This window comes from Nelumbo lutea, chromosome 1 (genome assembly GCF_056320005.1).
Source record: "Nelumbo lutea isolate HS-2025 chromosome 1, American lotus-T2T, whole genome shotgun sequence".
Taxonomy (NCBI): Eukaryota; Viridiplantae; Streptophyta; class Magnoliopsida; order Proteales; family Nelumbonaceae; genus Nelumbo; species Nelumbo lutea.
The window spans coordinates 165,897,551-165,914,499 of NC_142684.1; the positions used below are offsets into that span (position 1 = coordinate 165,897,551).

At 36.3% G+C, this 16,949-nt stretch overlaps 1 pseudogene across 1 annotated transcript; it reads left to right on the forward strand.

Moving 5' to 3' along the window:
- The first annotated feature begins 319 nt into the window (after positions 1 to 319).
- On the forward strand, positions 320 to 3,931 carry LOC148878943 (putative calcium-transporting ATPase 13, plasma membrane-type pseudogene; annotated as a pseudogene). Its single transcript, XR_016104054.1, has one exon. The product of XR_016104054.1 is annotated as a putative calcium-transporting ATPase 13, plasma membrane-type pseudogene (transcript).
- The last annotated feature ends 13,018 nt before the right edge of the window (positions 3,932 to 16,949 follow it).

The following is a 16,949-nucleotide window of genomic DNA, read 5'->3' on the forward strand; positions in this document are numbered from 1 at the left end:
GCATCACTGATCTGTCATGAAGCTTTTAATTTCACTCAACCATTCACTCGGAACGCGTGGGCTCCCTTTATTAAGATACTTTGTGATTCCAATTAAAAACGAAGGAAGAGTTCCTCCCCATAGGCATTGGATTAGTCATTAGACGCCCAATATAATCACAAAGAAAATCGATCGAATGCTATAATATAGATCATAGAACCTAACAAATGCTTTACACTAGTAATACATTTACTAATCTTGCCTTGAAAGAGACGCGGAATTCTAAACTTAACTTGGAGAAAGGAAAATCAGTTATAGAAAGATTTGGGCCTTCTTTTCTTATTCCTGATTTGTTATAAGCACGTCATCACTTAAAACAGAAAGAAAGAAATTATCAAGATGGTATAAATTTCCTATTTTTACGTATACCTACTCCTAAATAAATCTCCAGACTTCCTTAATCGATTGAAGTTTGGAGATAAAAGGAAACTACGGTGATCTTTCGTATCACTCTTCAGGAAGTTGCAGCGACTCGGGAGAACGTGCCATCCCCATGAGCAAACTGCGGGAATCCTCTCAGAGACTTCCTATATTAACCCTTAGGAGTTAGGACCCTCTATTCTGTATTAACCCTTTCCATCGCTTTCACCAACAGTGCGTTCATGGCTACCCCAAGTGATCCCAGTTGCAGTCAAGATAATGTCCATGTTGGTTCCTTCTTCCTAACCATGCCTACCAACCCCACAAAATCTCAGCAGAGATGGCGTTTGGCTTTCAAGGCCATCTATATTTCTAGAGTTTTTTTCTCCCTTGTTAATGATGTCTTGGCCAAGAAGAAAGACCAGTTCCTTAATGGAATCCTGCGTTCCCCATCCTATATTGCACTTGATATTCATCCCAAGGATGATGGTGACAATGCCCCTTTTTCTAATTTCGATCACAAAAGCTTCATTGATATGGTAAAGGAAAAGAACTTGGAAAGTCTCCGCGTGTTTGGGGGTGTTGAAGGAGTTGTTGCGGCCTTCAAAACTGATGCCAAGAATGGGATCCGTGGCCATGCTGACGATCTCAACCTCCGACGCCATGTGTTCGGTTCCAATACATATAAGAACCCCCCTGCAAAAGGGTTCTTTCACTTTGTGCTAGAAGGATTCAAAGATACCACCATTCTCATACTTTGTGCCTGTGCAACCCTCTCACTTGTGTTTGGTATCCAACAGCATGGGCTGAAAGAAGGGTGGTATGATGGTGGGAGCATATTGTTTGCCGTCTTTCTTGTTATAGTTGTCTCTGCAGTGAGTAACTTCAAGCAATCAAGGCAGTTTGAGAAACTTTCACACGAGAGCAGCAACATCAATGTGGACGTCATCAGAGATGGGAGGAGGCAACAGATCTCTATCTTTGATATTGTGGTGGGAGATGTTGTTTGTCTGAAGATTGGAGACCAGATTCCAGCAGATGGATTATTCTTAAACGGCCACTCCTTACAAGTGGACGAGTCTAGCATGACCGGGGAAAGCGACCATGTGGATGTTGATGCTAGTCAAAATCCATTCTTATTCTCTGGAGCAAAAGTAACAGATGGTTTTGCTCACATGCTCGTAACCTCTGTGGGCATGAACACTACATGGGGTGAGATGATGAGTTCCATAACCCAGGACTCAGATGAAGAGACCCCTTTACAAGCTCGTCTCAACATGCTAACTTCTTACATAGGGAAGGTTGGTCTGGCCATTGCACTCCTAGTTCTTGTGGTGATGCTGATTCGTTACTTCACTGGACACATAGAAGAGGAGGATGGAATCAGTAAATACAAAGGCCACAACACCAAATTCAATGATCTGATGAATGCATTGGTCACTATTATCTCTGCTGCAGTCACAATTGTGGTTGTGGCAATACCAGAAGGTTTACCACTTGCTGTCACACTCAGCCTAGCATATTCTATGAAAAAAATGATGGCTGACAATGCAATGGTTCGGAAGCTAGCTGCCTGTGAGACTATGGGTTCCGCAACAACCATCTGCACAGACAAAACTGGCACCCTCACCTTGAACCAAATGAAGGTCATTGAGTTTTGGGTTGGTGAAGGAGCAAAGGACAATCATGCTTCTTTTGTTATAGCCCCAAACCTTGTTGATTTGCTGGGACAAGGAATTAGTCTAAACACAACTGGTAGTGTTTATAGACCTGCTTCAGGAATGGAAGCTGAGGTTTCCGGCAGTCCCACTGAAAAGGCTATTCTCTCTTGGGCTGTTTCAGAGTTGGGTATGGATATGGATGAAGTGAAGCAGTGTTGCACAGTCCTTCATGTAGAAGCCTTTAATTCAGAGAAGAAAAGAAGTGGAGTTTTAATAAAGACAATGACCAAGAGGACAATTGACACACATTGGAAGGGAGCAGCTGAGATGATACTGGCAATGTGTTCAAATTATTATGAAAGAAATGGGACCATAAAAACCATGGATGAAAGCAAAAGGATTAAATTCAAGCAAATTATTGAAGGTATGGCAGCTAAAACTCTCCGATGCATTGCTTTTGCCCAGAAATCAATGCCAGAAGTAGAAATTGAAAGTGGATTGAGTTACCACAGACTCCAAGAAGACAGCCTCACTTTGTTGGGCCTGGTGGGCTTAAAGGACCCTTGTCGACCAGAGGTGAAAACAGCTGTAAAAGCTTGCAGAGATGCTGGAGTGAACATCAAGATGGTCACTGGAGACAATATTTTCACTGCAAGAGCTATTGCCATCGAATGTGGGATACTTGAACCTGATGAAGAAGTGAACAATGAAGCAGTTGTAGAAGGTGTAGAGTTCCGGAGTTACTCAGTAGAAGAAAGGATGGAGAAGATTGACAAAATCAAGGTGATGGCAAGGTCCTCCCCCTTAGACAAGCTTCTAATGGTGCAGAGCTTAAAGCAAAAAGGTCATGTTGTTGCAGTGACTGGTGATGGAACAAATGATGCACCAGCTCTCAGAGAAGCAGACATTGGGCTCTCTATGGGGATTCAAGGAACTGAAGTGGCAAAAGAGAGTTCAGACATTGTCATCTTAGATGATAACTTTGCTTCTGTAGCCACAGTCTTGAGGTGGGGAAGGTGTGTTTACAACAACATTCAAAAGTTCATCCAGTTCCAGCTCACTGTAAATATCGCTGCCCTTGTGATTAATTTCATGGCAGCAATTTCTTCTGGTGAAGTCCCATTAACAGCAGTCCAAATGTTGTGGGTGAACCTGATCATGGACACTTTGGGAGCATTGGCACTAGCCACCGAACAACCCACCAAAGAGCTCATGGAAAAGCCACCAGTGGGTCGAACAGAGCCGCTTATTACCAATATCATGTGGAGGAACCTCACTACTCAAGCTCTATATCAGGTGATCATCTTACTGACCCTAGAATTCAAGGGAAAGTCTATCTTTAACATAAATGAGAAAATCAAGGACACCCTTATCTTTAATACCTTTGTATTCTGCCAAGTTTTTAATGAATTCAATGCAAGGAGACTGGCGAAGAAGAATATATTTGAGGAAATACATAGAAACCGGTTGTTTCTAGGGATTGTTGGGATGACAGTGATTCTTCAAGTGCTGATGGTTGAGTTCCTGAAGAGGTTTGCCAACACTGAGCAGCTGAATGTAGGGCAGTGGCTTGTTTGTATTGGGATTGCAGCTTTATCTTGGCCAATCGCATTCCTTGTCAAGTTCATACCAGTTTCTGATAAACCACTTCTCAGCCTTCTTAGATGGTAATGCTTGGCCATCTTGAAATAAGGACCACAATCAACTTCTAAGTCTTCTTAGAAATTTATTGCTTCAGATTTCATTCATGTCTATATTACTTTTTGCAAAGTCCCTGTTTTGTTTTATATAACTCCTGGGTTTTCCTTCACTCAGTTATGTTCATGTAGGTATTACTGATATGATAAACTACCATTCAGATTTGATTTACCCATGTTTTCTTTGTTTAATGGTTTTTCTTGTGTCCCCCCCCCCCCCCTTCCTTCCAAGTGTAAATATGGTGTAACTGGTGCACACGTAATTTTGTAATGTTGCAACCAACACCATTAAGAAATCTCATCCAGTAACTACGCCAATTATCTGAAACCTGAATAATTAAACTGGAAGTACACTATTCAGTCTTTCAAGTTACAAAGAATAAAAGCTCAAAAGAAAACCAAAACAATGATCTAGGCTCTGATCATCATAACCCCATAGAATAGGTGATTTAATCAAAAAACATCATAATGTGTTTAAATAGTCATTAATCTCATGTATGGAAAAACTGTGAACATTAGATAAAGCTAAGTGTCCCATATAAGTGCTCCCCAAGCTAAGAATAATAACCAAACCACCTTTTGAATTCAAAAACATAAAGTTCACAAGTAATCTTCATACAGTACCGTAAGTGGACAAGGACTTTATGTGACCAAAGAGATGGACACTTTTAACTAAAGGAGATACTTTGTCAGTAATTATATGGTATTTAACCACTTATCAAAGGTTCAGATGCTAAAATGGGGCCTATATTGATTTGTAATCTTGCTCACCTAGAGCAACAGAACTTGATATTCTGGCCTGATGACAGCTTGGTTAACCAAATGGATAAACAGGACTACCAGGTTGAGGTAAATTTTGACAATTTTGCATTTTCCTGTCTAGAACAGTTATGAACAAGAAAGTGAGAATTACAATAAAAACTTTATTTTCTCAAAGTGCCTTCTTTCAATTAGACTAGTTGGGTATAAGTTGAATAAGTTGAAATACCAAGCAATGCCTTACTTTCATTGAAATATATAATTTTCAACAGGAAACCAGGTGTATTAGATGATACATCATACATATTGTCACCCACAGTTAGTGGTCTTGCTTTTCTTTTTTTTTGCTTCATAGTTAGGTGGTCTTACTTAAGGCTACATTTGGATTGATAGAAAATTAAGAGGAAAACAGAAAGTGGAGGGAAAGAAACCCACTACAGCAATAAAGACTAAGGACACACATATTGATACCACACATCAATCTCAGTTATCAAATTCTTTATCCTATCAAATTAGTTGGATTCTTCAACTATAATCAGTTAAAAAGAAGTAAAAAAAAAACGCATACTAACAAGAATATACAGTAAACTATATTTGTTCTAACTTTTTTAACCTTCCCAATTAGTTGGTCTTTGTGGTAAGCTTCTTCAGATGAAATAACACAAAAGTTGTCTTCAATTAAAGACAAGCTGTATAACTAACATAACAAAACTTAAAGCTGACTTTTCTAGATTCCAAGATGATGATAATCATGCATGAAACCCTAAAATTTATCATACAGCTAACATCAGGAGCCAGTTGAAACCATCCAAGTTAAATCCACCGGCACAATCAGCAGCAAATTAACCTTGAAAAACATAGATAAGCCTTTGATGGACCCACTAGGTCTCCATGTGATTACCATTTAGGACCACAGGAATTGAGGAATATGATCCAACAACAGTTAAACCCAGGAAAAATTCATGGAATAACTAACAAGCAACAAAACCAGGAATTGAGGAATATGATCCAACAACAGTTAAGCCCAGGAAAAATTCATGGAATAACTAACAAGCAACAAAACCAAACCAAGATCGCACACAATAGTTAATAACATGAAAGGGAAAATGCAGAGATCACCTGAATGGACCCACCAACGTGGTAGACAGAAAACATCGATCCCTATCTGTCGATACTATATGTCTTGTTGGGGGAAACCATGACAATGAAAATTGGAAGCGATTGGTTACCCTTCTTGTGTTAACCTGGTCCCACGCACTTTGTTTCTTGAGGATCCAGAAACGATGGAGGACCAGTTACCCTTCATACAATAGCACACCTCCTCTAACTTAGGGTTTCATTTTTTAAAAGATGAAATATCAGTGGAGTTGTACCAACGAAATGTAAAAACAAAAAAAAAATGAAGGAAAAGAATAAAAGAAAGAGAACCTGTGCAGAGTACAAGGACAACCGGAAGAATTAACATTTGTACTTCAGCTTGGAACCGTGGAATTGGGGCCCAGAAGGGGATAGGTCCCGCTGTCCCACTGTCCACTGTGGGACAGTGTCTAAATGGGTCCCGCAAACGTGTGGGTGTGGGCTGTGTGGCAACTGGTAAGAACCTTTAAGCCGGGCCCTGGATAATGGAACGGCCGAGTTCGAATCTGCGCCCCACGGCCTGGCGCCCCAAAAACAACGACCCACAAAGTAGAGAGTCGCCGCAGACATGCATCCCCCTCGAACTCGTGCGGAGCAGCTACTCCAAAACTCCAAAATAAAAATGTTTTCCCCCTATCATGTTCCTCTCGACCTGCCCTGAACCCTGCACATCCTCTTCCTCCTCCATCCGAGCTTAACAAGAAATTTGGTGCCGACACCGACGACCGTTCCGGCAGATACATCGGATCCCCGTTCCTTTCATCTCATCTGTTCTCTCACATATTCGATCAAGTCAGTACATTTTAAAGAAACAGATAGCCCAGAAATCAAAACAATGAGTTATGAAAGCAGAAGTCCACTATACATCATTTGATTTTATCTTGTAAATATGTCCATTTAAGAGACTTCTGTCTATACTGATGGTGCACAATCTAGTAGTTCCTGTTGGCAAACAGTTCGAATGTCGGACTAAGTAGGTTGTATAGCTGAGCTGCAAAAGAGAGATCAGAGTGTTCGAGTTGTTTGACTCAGGGTGGGCACTCTAATGCTTAAGTCAACGAAAAATTTTGAGAGAGCTAGAAAGTTATAAATGCTAAATGGTGTAAACCTTTTCTGAGAAAGGGGACACCTTTATATAGGCAAATTACCATGTGGCTCATGAAGCATGTCCTAGATTTTCAGCCCGTTTGATTAGGAGGTGGTTTTTTGAGAGAGTTAAAAAGCAAGAGAGGTAGAAAGTTATAAATGCTAAATGGTGCAAACCTTTTCTAAGAAAGGGGACACCTTTATATAGGCAAGCTACCATGTGGCTCATGAAGCATGTCCCAGATCTTCGGCTCATCTGGTTAAGAGGTAGTTTCACACCTGAAGGTGGAATTTACGTAAACGGGTAGTACTTATCCAGTTGTTTCCAAAGTGGGCGGGGTGATAACTAATTCTTCCGGCGTTGCGTCACAATCTCGGGGAAGTTGGAGATGATAGCTTGCTTAAGGAAGAGGTCACCCCGATGCGTTAGGTAGGCCACTAGCTGAACTCAGGTCAGGTCGACAGAAGCAAGTCCCCCCTCATTTCCACTTGACGTCTTGCCAGACCCGTTCGCAGTTCAGTCTGCCGAGATGGTGCCGAAGTCATTAAGTCGGTTCAAGGTGTTTGAGGCACATCTGTGGCTTACTTACGTGGTGCTGAGATGTCGTCTGACTATTTCGAGGTGCCACGTGTCTTCATGTCACTAAAGGGCCAAATCACTCGTCATCAATTGCCCATTACTCCCGAATTGATGCTAGTTCGATGAAGGAAGTAACTTGCAATTAGTCTTTGGCCATGGTGATTCATTCAGTCGGTTCGCATATTGCCCGGCCTGTTCACCCAAACTCAAGGGCAGGCTAGTGCACGACAAAATTCAAATTTCAAATTCAAACTTATACACGTAAATTTTAAAATTCAAATTCGCCCGTAACCTTCTCAACTATCGATCTGATGCTGCACCGCCACATCCGTCAATTTTTTGCGCCCAAGGCTATAAAATTTCTTGTTCGAATTTTTCATTAAATGAATATACTACAATCTATTAATTGTATTTACTACAATCTATTAAAAGATGACAAAATTTCGGGTTACACCCTCATAGTAACCTATTAAAAGATATTTAAAAGAAGTATTTACTTAAAGAACATTCATTTAGTTACTTTTGTTTTTATTTACTATAGCGGTATAGCTTATTAAAAGATAACAAAATCTTATTAGAATTTATCATTAAATGAATCTAATACAACCTATTAAATGAATCTAATAAAAAAGATATTAAAAGTCATAAATACTTTAGTAATTAGAACCAAGGTTAAAAAATTAGATCGGATATAGAACCATTTTAGCCATCGGTTCTCAGATTGAATGATTTGATCGTCTGGTTTGAATAAATGGTCTGTTTTGATATAAAAAAAAATTAAAATAAAAGGACAAAAATCATTGTCTAAGTTAATGGTTAGACTGCTTAGGTCAATAGGTCACTGACCAAATCAACGGGTTTTCAAACCAGGAACATTTTTAAAGTGAAATAAAACCAGTCACCTGGACGGTTCCCAGGTCAACCGGTTCAGTTTTCAAAACCATGTTGAGAACCTTCAATTTGTTAATTTTATTATAGAGTAAAACCTCTCTTAGATTTCTAATAAATAGTAAAACCTCTCTTAAGCTTCTAATAAATACTAAAACCTCTCCTTTCTTTTAAAAAAACCTTCATTGTCAAGTGACTTCATGAGACAAAAACCTTTCCTTTATTAGCAATCGATTAAGATCTATTTACATGTGGCATTCTATTTATAGATGGAATTCTTAAAACCCAATCTGGTCCAAGAAAAAGAAAAATCCAATATTGCGTCGCTAGAATACAATATTAATTGTGCCAAGTTGGGGTATTTCTTCATGTATGTCAATCATGCCTCCAACTGAAAATCTCATTCACGAACAGAAAAAATAATCCAGGTAGCAGAGACAAAACATAATTACTACGGGAAAAGCCATACGTATCCTGTAGCTTTGGGATAAGCTGTTGCTGGCTCAATTGATAAATCCTCTTACTGGCTGTATGTAGCCCAGGGTTGTAGCTTAGGGATTGATCCCATTGTATAATTTAATGTAGGAGTGTCAATAGATCAAGTTTGAATTGGACTCTATCGAATCAAAATCAATTTGAACGAGTTGAAATGTTGAATTGTCTAATAAGATATATTAAATTAGATTGGTCCAGACTTAAATGACTCAAAGTATTTATTGGATTGAATTGGACCTGATCCATCTGTAATGGATGTAATAGGTGTGCGGCAGGCTGCAATCAATTTATTTAATTGACCTTTTGTTAGAACGAAGTGGAAAATAAAATGAAAATTCTATATATTCTTGCCCCTGATAAAAATATGCAAATAACCATTTGTTCAAAGAATAAAGATACATTGTCGCAGAAAAACCCAGATGCAATCATTCTCTCCTCTTCTTTCATTCTGCTTAAACCAAACTTTGTTTGGTAGATCTAGAAACCAAACATCATGTCTTTTTAAAAGCCTGCTATGAATGAAGTAATTGGCTTTCAAAATAAACAAATATATACGACCATGCCCTTAACATTTTTCACTTGATTTAGGTGGTTATGCGACGATATCCAGATGGCAATATAAACAATTCTTTTGGCGTGTTTCTACTGAATTTAGTTTTAAATTTAATGTTGATGGTGCTTGCTGTGGCAATCTGGGTGAGTGTTCGGGTAGTGGAATTATAGGAGATACTAAAAGTGCTTTCCACTTTGTTTTCTATAATTTCTATGGCATTGGAACGTCTATTATGGCTAAATGCTTAGCTTTTCATGTCGGTTTGTCTCTTTGCCTCAATAATGGTATTTTCTTAAGTAGAGGTTTGAAAGTGATAATGAGGGTGTTTGATTCCATTTACGTTTATTCAATAAATATTTATTGATAGTGTCACATAGGCACCGTCTCAGCATTTTTTCTCTCTTGCTCTTTTACATACATCGAAAATGTAAAAAGTTAGCTTTGATTTATGTGCATGTCAACCGTTTGTAGAAATTATTTTTTTGAATCTTCCACAAACGGTCAGACGTTTATTCACTGTTACGCTGAAGTGGTGTCTAGTGGCACCTAATTGTCATAAATAATTGCAATTATTGTATTTTTTGATTTTATCAATAAATAAAATACAAATGTTTATTCAATAAACATAAACGGAATCAAACACATACAACAAGAGTTTAATTGATATCATTCTCCAGAGGCTTCCTCCCCATGGAATATCACTTACATTTTAAGAAATATTAAGGAGACGTTTAATTCCATGAGAATTAAGTTTACTCACACCCTCCCAGAGGGGATTTAATGTGCTGATTTCTTCGCTAATATGGGCATATCTGAGAAGGAGATTTCAAGTGTTTAATTTAATTCAGGATTTTCCATGAGACCTCAAGAATTTCTTGAAGGAAGAAGATTATATGAAGATCCCCCTTTTGCAAACTAACTAACGGCTTTTGCTTTTGCTGCTGTATTTTTCTATTGTTTTGTTTTAACTTTTGGGCAGGGCTGAGTGGGTAAGGAGGTGTGTTTTTTGATGCCGACTAATTAATAAAATTTTAAGGTGTTTGCCCCTGCATCTGGACTAAATAAAGTTTAAAGTAAGCATTAATCACATGTAAATATATCCTATAGTTTTATTAAACTACTTAAATTAATATATCCTATGGTTTTTAAAACTACTTAAACATGTGGATAAAAGACTTAAAAATACTGAATTTTTTAAATGGACATAAACTTACCTTCTCACCATTAAATTTAGATGGCGAAAAGAAAAGGCCAATTTCGCCCTTTAAGTATCATGTGCAATAGACAAATAGTGTCTTGTGCAAAAAAGATGAAGGTACTGCCACCTAAACAAATTAATGCATCCTTTTGCATTATAATTAAGTAGAGATGACAAATTTTTCCATTTCTTCAATCCCCATGGGGATCCTTCCCAAATGGGGCAAGGATGGGGATGATTTTCCCTCCATAGGGATGGGGATGGGGAAGAAAGCACTCCCCACCCCGTAGGATCCCCATTAATATATATATATATATATATATGTATGCATACGTTATATATGTATATATACGTTTATATATTAATATTTTTAAAAATATAGTTAGATATGATTGAATATTTTTCAATAAAATTGAAAATTTAATTATTTCATTTTTATTTTTTAAATAAAATAAAAAAGCAAAAACAAAGGTAAACGAAGATGGGGATAACCTTGGCAAGGATGGGGATTTTTGCAAGGGCGAAAATGGGGAGAGGCTCCTGCCCCCGCCCCGTTGCCATTCCTACAACAAAGGTAGTAGAAGGCGCTGCAATCATCTAGTATAATTTTTTTTTGTTTATTTTTTGCTTTTTATTTTATTTTATTTATTTATTTTTGTTTTTTGGCTTTACCAAAGAAACCTTGTGCTACTTGAACAAAAGCAGAATAATACATCTCTATTTCTTATTTATCGTTTTAAATGGTGAACAAAAGAATGCAAATCTCTTTTATGAAATTACAAATTAAAGGGGAGAGGAGGGGTTTTCTATGTTTTGTGTTGTCCTTCGTGTTGTGACCATTTTAGAATTCTATATTGCTGGGAGGGTGGGAGAGATAAGGGGGCGAGGATCAAAGAAAGACTTGTGTCCAACTTTTGAAAAAGCCAAGCATTATTGCAGTACTTTCATCAAGTCAGACCAATAATGATATATATGCTGTGATGATCAAACCCATCTGACTTTGGTCAAACAATCTCATTCTAGTTTGCCACTTGTCTACTCAATTTTTAAGTCATCAGTGACATGGACGTGATGTGGCACACTCTGAATCCACCTATCTAAAATGTTAACATTGAACTATTATTACTACTTGTTCTCCTTTTGCCTACAAGTTTTTTGGATTTATTGCCTCATAAATCTTAAAAATTTTAGAGGAAAAAAAACTAATGGATCGTCATTTATTGATATACCTATTCGTCCATGATGGTATTTATTTTTTCAAAATTGCCCTTATAGATTTCTAATTTCTTCACTTCTCTTATAGTTTTGTGCCCATCCCTTTAATCCAACTTTCGTATACCTATAATAGCCCTTTTATATGCACAAATTTCCACTTTAATAATCTGTTTATTCACTGATAAGTCTATGTTGAAATTTTTATATATTTAAAATACCTTTGTTCTTTATCTAACTTTCTAATCTATCCTTTGTTTACTTCCCAATTGGTTAGGATTTTCTTGTATCTATAATATAATAACCTTTATTTAGATAATTTCTCATATCTTATACTTATAACCTATTAATTCATTAATAGGTTTATGTTTGAACTTTTATATTTTTTAAATGATTCTTTTTTATTTATATAATTTCTTATTTTATCCTTGTTTCTTGTTTACGTCCAAATTTTCAGATTTTGTATGTGCTGGGTAACTGATATAACAGACTAACAGAGAGAGTTTTACCCAACAGTTCCGATAATACCCTTTTCTATCTATTGAATACCCTAATGCCCTAAGCTATTTTCTTCTCTTCACAATGTAATTTTCTGCAATATCCGACAGCCACCTCCTAATACCAACCCCACCCAAATAGAATAGACAAAAAAAATCAAACAAAAAAACCTTAAAATTTAAAAGTTATACTCACAGAAACCCAACTCCCAAATGAAATTCTCATAAAAATCCCTAAAAAAAATCACATGTTAACTCATTCAACAACAAAGAAATAAGAAACTTGCATGATTATATATTTTTCCATCTATCCCTCACTACGACCAATTTGGGTTTGCTCAATTTCAAACTTCACTAACTTGAATTTTGAACCCAAATACATAATAGAAAATTAAAATTTTATCTGAAAATTCAGAAAACATACACCACCCCAGATGAAAAGGCAACTCTTAGGGATTTTTGGAGGATAATACCTCAAGAAATTTCTTAAAGGGGAGTTTGGAGATAGTGTAGTAGAGATGTATAAATATATATAAAGACCGAATCATAAAGCCAAGATTTTTTAAGAGAATAAACTTCCATAAAAACCTTAAATTCATATGCGAAGTACGTGCCCTTTGCTAGTAGTTTTAATATTTAATCTTTAATGTAACTATCGATTAGAACCTAGATATGGCGTGATGCTCTAAGGTCAATGGATAGGTATTAAAGATAACAAAATGGATTGGAATGACAACTTCAATCATATGCGAAACAATTTGAATTAATCCATTGAATACTTCATATAAGGATAATGTTAAGCAAGTACAATTAATAATGTGAAAGTTCAACTTAATGCAAATATGATTAGGAAATCTTGACTAAACCTTTTGAATGAGAGTGTGGAATTTAATAGTTCAATTGATAAAGGTGGACGTGGGCTCGCTAGCTGAGACATTCTGTAGAACATCGGGTGGCCTGGCACTGGCAGGTGGGCTAGGCAAGGAGGAGGCTAGGCGGATAGGCTGGTCACATTGAGACAGTTTTTCAAACGCCAGGTGGCCAAGCAGGTGGGCTGGGTAAGGGGGAGGGCAGGTAGATAGGCTGGTCACACTGATGCACTTTTCCAAATACCAGGTGGCCTAGCAGGTGGGTTGGTCTCACTGAGACATTTTGTCGAGCAACAATTAACCTGGCGGGTGGGCTAGCTAGGCAGGGGTGGTGTGTAACTTGGCCAAAGAGGTGGGTGACTTCAAGACATGTGATTTGCAACTTGGGCAGTTGGGTAGTGTACATGAAGTGGGGGATGGATTTTATTTTCTCACTTTTCTGGACTAACCCCTTTAATTTAAACATTACATCGAACAGATGGGATAAGATTTTGTAGTAAAGCTCTAATCTATTGTAGAGGCATAATAGGCAAATCAGAGATTTTTGAAAGTGTCCACTAAGAATATATATATATATATATAATTCAAGGGAAAATTTCTTAAAACACCCTTATAGTTTAATTAATTGATTAATTATACCTTTAATGTTTATATGTTGTCTTAAATTATATTGAAGTTTTTTGACAATTGATCAATACTTCTTAGTCATTAACGTGTGTCAATGAAGATATAAAAAAAGACTATTTTACTATTCATTATACATCACTCGGATCTCTCCCTTTCCCTCTCATTCTCTTCTCTAGAACTGCTAGAACTGTTGATCGGACAACAGTAAGACTCCAATTACAATCGAAACTGTAGATATCTCAAATCTCTCCCTCTCCGTCTTGTTCTTTTCTCTGGAACCACCGGAATTGTAGATTGGACAACAGTAAGACTCCTCCAGTTACGGCCTCCACCGTAGATCTCTCAAATCTCTTCCTCTCCCTCTCGTTCTCTTCTCCGGAACCTCCGAAATTATAGATTGAACAACAGTAAGACTCCTACAGTTATGGCTAGAACTATAGATCTCATATCTCTCTCTCTCCCTCTCGTTTTCTTCCCTGGAACTGTCAGAACTGTAGATCGGACAACAGTAGGACTCCAGTTATGGCCTCCACTGTAGATCTCTCAGATCTCATCCTCTCTCTCTCGTTCTCTTCTTCGGAACTGTAGAGTTTCAAGATGAAGAAACAATGCACCCCTCTCGTTCTCTTCTCCGGAACTGCCGCAACTGCAGAGGCCTATTCTATAGTGATGGTTCCCAGGATTTGAATTTCGTCTTTGTTTCTCCAGGAAGAGAGAGAGTGCTCTAAATTCCGTCTTCATTTTTCCAGTTGTTGCGAAGCTTTGTTCATCTCGCAAGAAAAGGTTTACAAGGTCTGCAACCTCACCTAAAAGAAGATGCTCCTTTACTTGCCTCGCTTGACGAATTCGCTGAGAGACTACTATGATGTCAATCAAGCCAACTTGCAACGCAAAACCATTCTCCAAAATCATAAACCTCAGAAGTACATTTTCTTCCAGTTTCAATGACCTTTACCCCTCTTGTTCTCTTCTTTGGAACTGTAGAGGTCGGATGTAGATGTCTAACTTTCGTTGGAACTCCAGAGTTTCAAGATGAAGAAACGATAGCGCAAAGATCACTGATGAAACAACAATAACAGTCGCCATTCAGATCCATTCCTCTCTTGGTTTCCGGAAAAACTCACACTCAGACGACTATTTCTACCATCTATCTCCTGAGATGGAGACACAGGTTTTAGGGGATAGTATAGGAACATAGGTCAAAGGGTATTTTTTGGAATGGAGGTGGAATGAATATTTTAGGAATTTTTTATAAATATATTAGTCACGTTTAAGGTTCAAATTATTGGAAACGCTAAGTATATCGGAAAGGCAATTTTAAGAGATATATCGGGATATGCCTTGAATATGCATGCTTATCGGACAAAAACTAAAATACACATAGATACACTTGGAAGCACTATAAATATTTTAATAAATCACAAAAATGCATCAACAACACTAAATATAAGACCTCAATGAGGTGTATATATACTAAATTAATATATTTTAATAGTTTTATAAAGAAATATACGATAGATCATCCATAGAATTATAATATATTCAATCATTATGATCAAATAATAAAATATAATTTTTTATTTTTTAATTCTAGAAATATAAAAAATTAAAAAATATATTAAAGAATAAATTTCAATTGTTCTATGGTAGATAAATCCATAGATCTAAAACATATTTAGTCTTTATAGGTAGAGAAAAAATTACATTTTCAAATTTTTTGTTAATTTATATTTTCCCCCAAATATTTTTAAGAAATTTCCATAAATCTACTTATAACACAAAAAAAATACATATGATTTTGAATGTAAGAAATGTAGATCACATAAATTTAAACATCCAAGAAAAAAAGAAATCACTAGATATTATAAAAAATTAAAAAAGTTTACCTAGTTTTTCCATATTTTTTCAAAATTTGAAAAATCTTTAAAAAAATTAACGATTTACACTTGTTTCTTGCAAACTTTTGCAAATCTAGCACTTTATAAATGAAGTTTGGAGTTTTAGAGTCATTTGAGGGTGAAAAAAGACGAAATGTCCAATTTTCATATGTATCCTGTATCTATTTTTCAAGTATACGATATGATACGCCCCGTATCGAGTGTAATGTATCAAAATTTTATACCTTGGTCACGTGATATCACATGTAATAAAAAATTAACGAATACTAACAATAAGGGTAGGTTTAGTCAATTATCAAAAATAGTAAGAATAACATTAAACAATAATCCAAATAAAAAAAACTATTTGTCAATTAACTAAACCATAAGGATAATTTAAAAGATTTAACCTTAAGTCACTAAAATTAGTGACTGGATATATTTAAAAAAAATCAGGATAATTTAAAAAATTCTCTCTTCCTTCCCTTCTAAGTTAGCTGTTAAGCTCACCATAAGTGCGGAAATGTTGTGGCTTCATCACAAGAAGCACCATGCCATCAAATTAATTTAATGAGGAAAGGACAAATCAATCACTCTATTTTCTGGAAAAATGTCATTTATACTCGTGAAAGGAAGTAGAGACCCTCTTGATCAAAGCCCAAATTTTCTTTGTTTCCATGTTTCCAAAGTGTTCAACGATCAAAACAAATAGGGTAAATTACAAAGATCGCCCTGATCTTTCATTTGCATCAAAGACCTTCTTGATCTAACTATTAAGTCAGATGATGGAATATGTCAAATTATCAAAATATCCACAAACTTTTTTATTTTTTTTATTTTCCTGGGCCCTAATTGACCTCAAAATACCTTTATTATCTCCAAACAAAAATGCTAAAATAACAAAAATCATTTTATTGACATAGAAAAACAAGTGTTTTAAAGGGGTAATTTGAGTTCAATTTCCCTCAGAAATCCTAATAAATTCATATAGTTCGGGTTGATGTCAAGGGAGGAAATTTTTTAAATTCACAGGGGGATGGTGTGCATATGGGGGTGTGGGTAAATACATTTGGGAAACCAATAAAAAGTTTGAGGGAGACTGAACTCTACATAGGCCTTCTTTAAATATAAAAGTTACCCACTCCTTTCTCCCAAAAAAGGAAAAAAAAACGAAGAAAAACCAAATGAAACCTTATATTTTTATCTATCAAAAAGAAATCTTTACCGTTGGACATCAATGTTATATTTAGAAAACTAATTTAATCATATATTGTTCAAACAAATAAGAAAAGGATAGGTTGGAGATTTAAAAAATTTTAAACACCTTGAATGAAATTCTTTTTTGAAATTTTAAGTGATAAAACTCTAATGGAGGGGGTATTTGTTGCAAAGTGAAAGTTTAAGATGGTCTTTA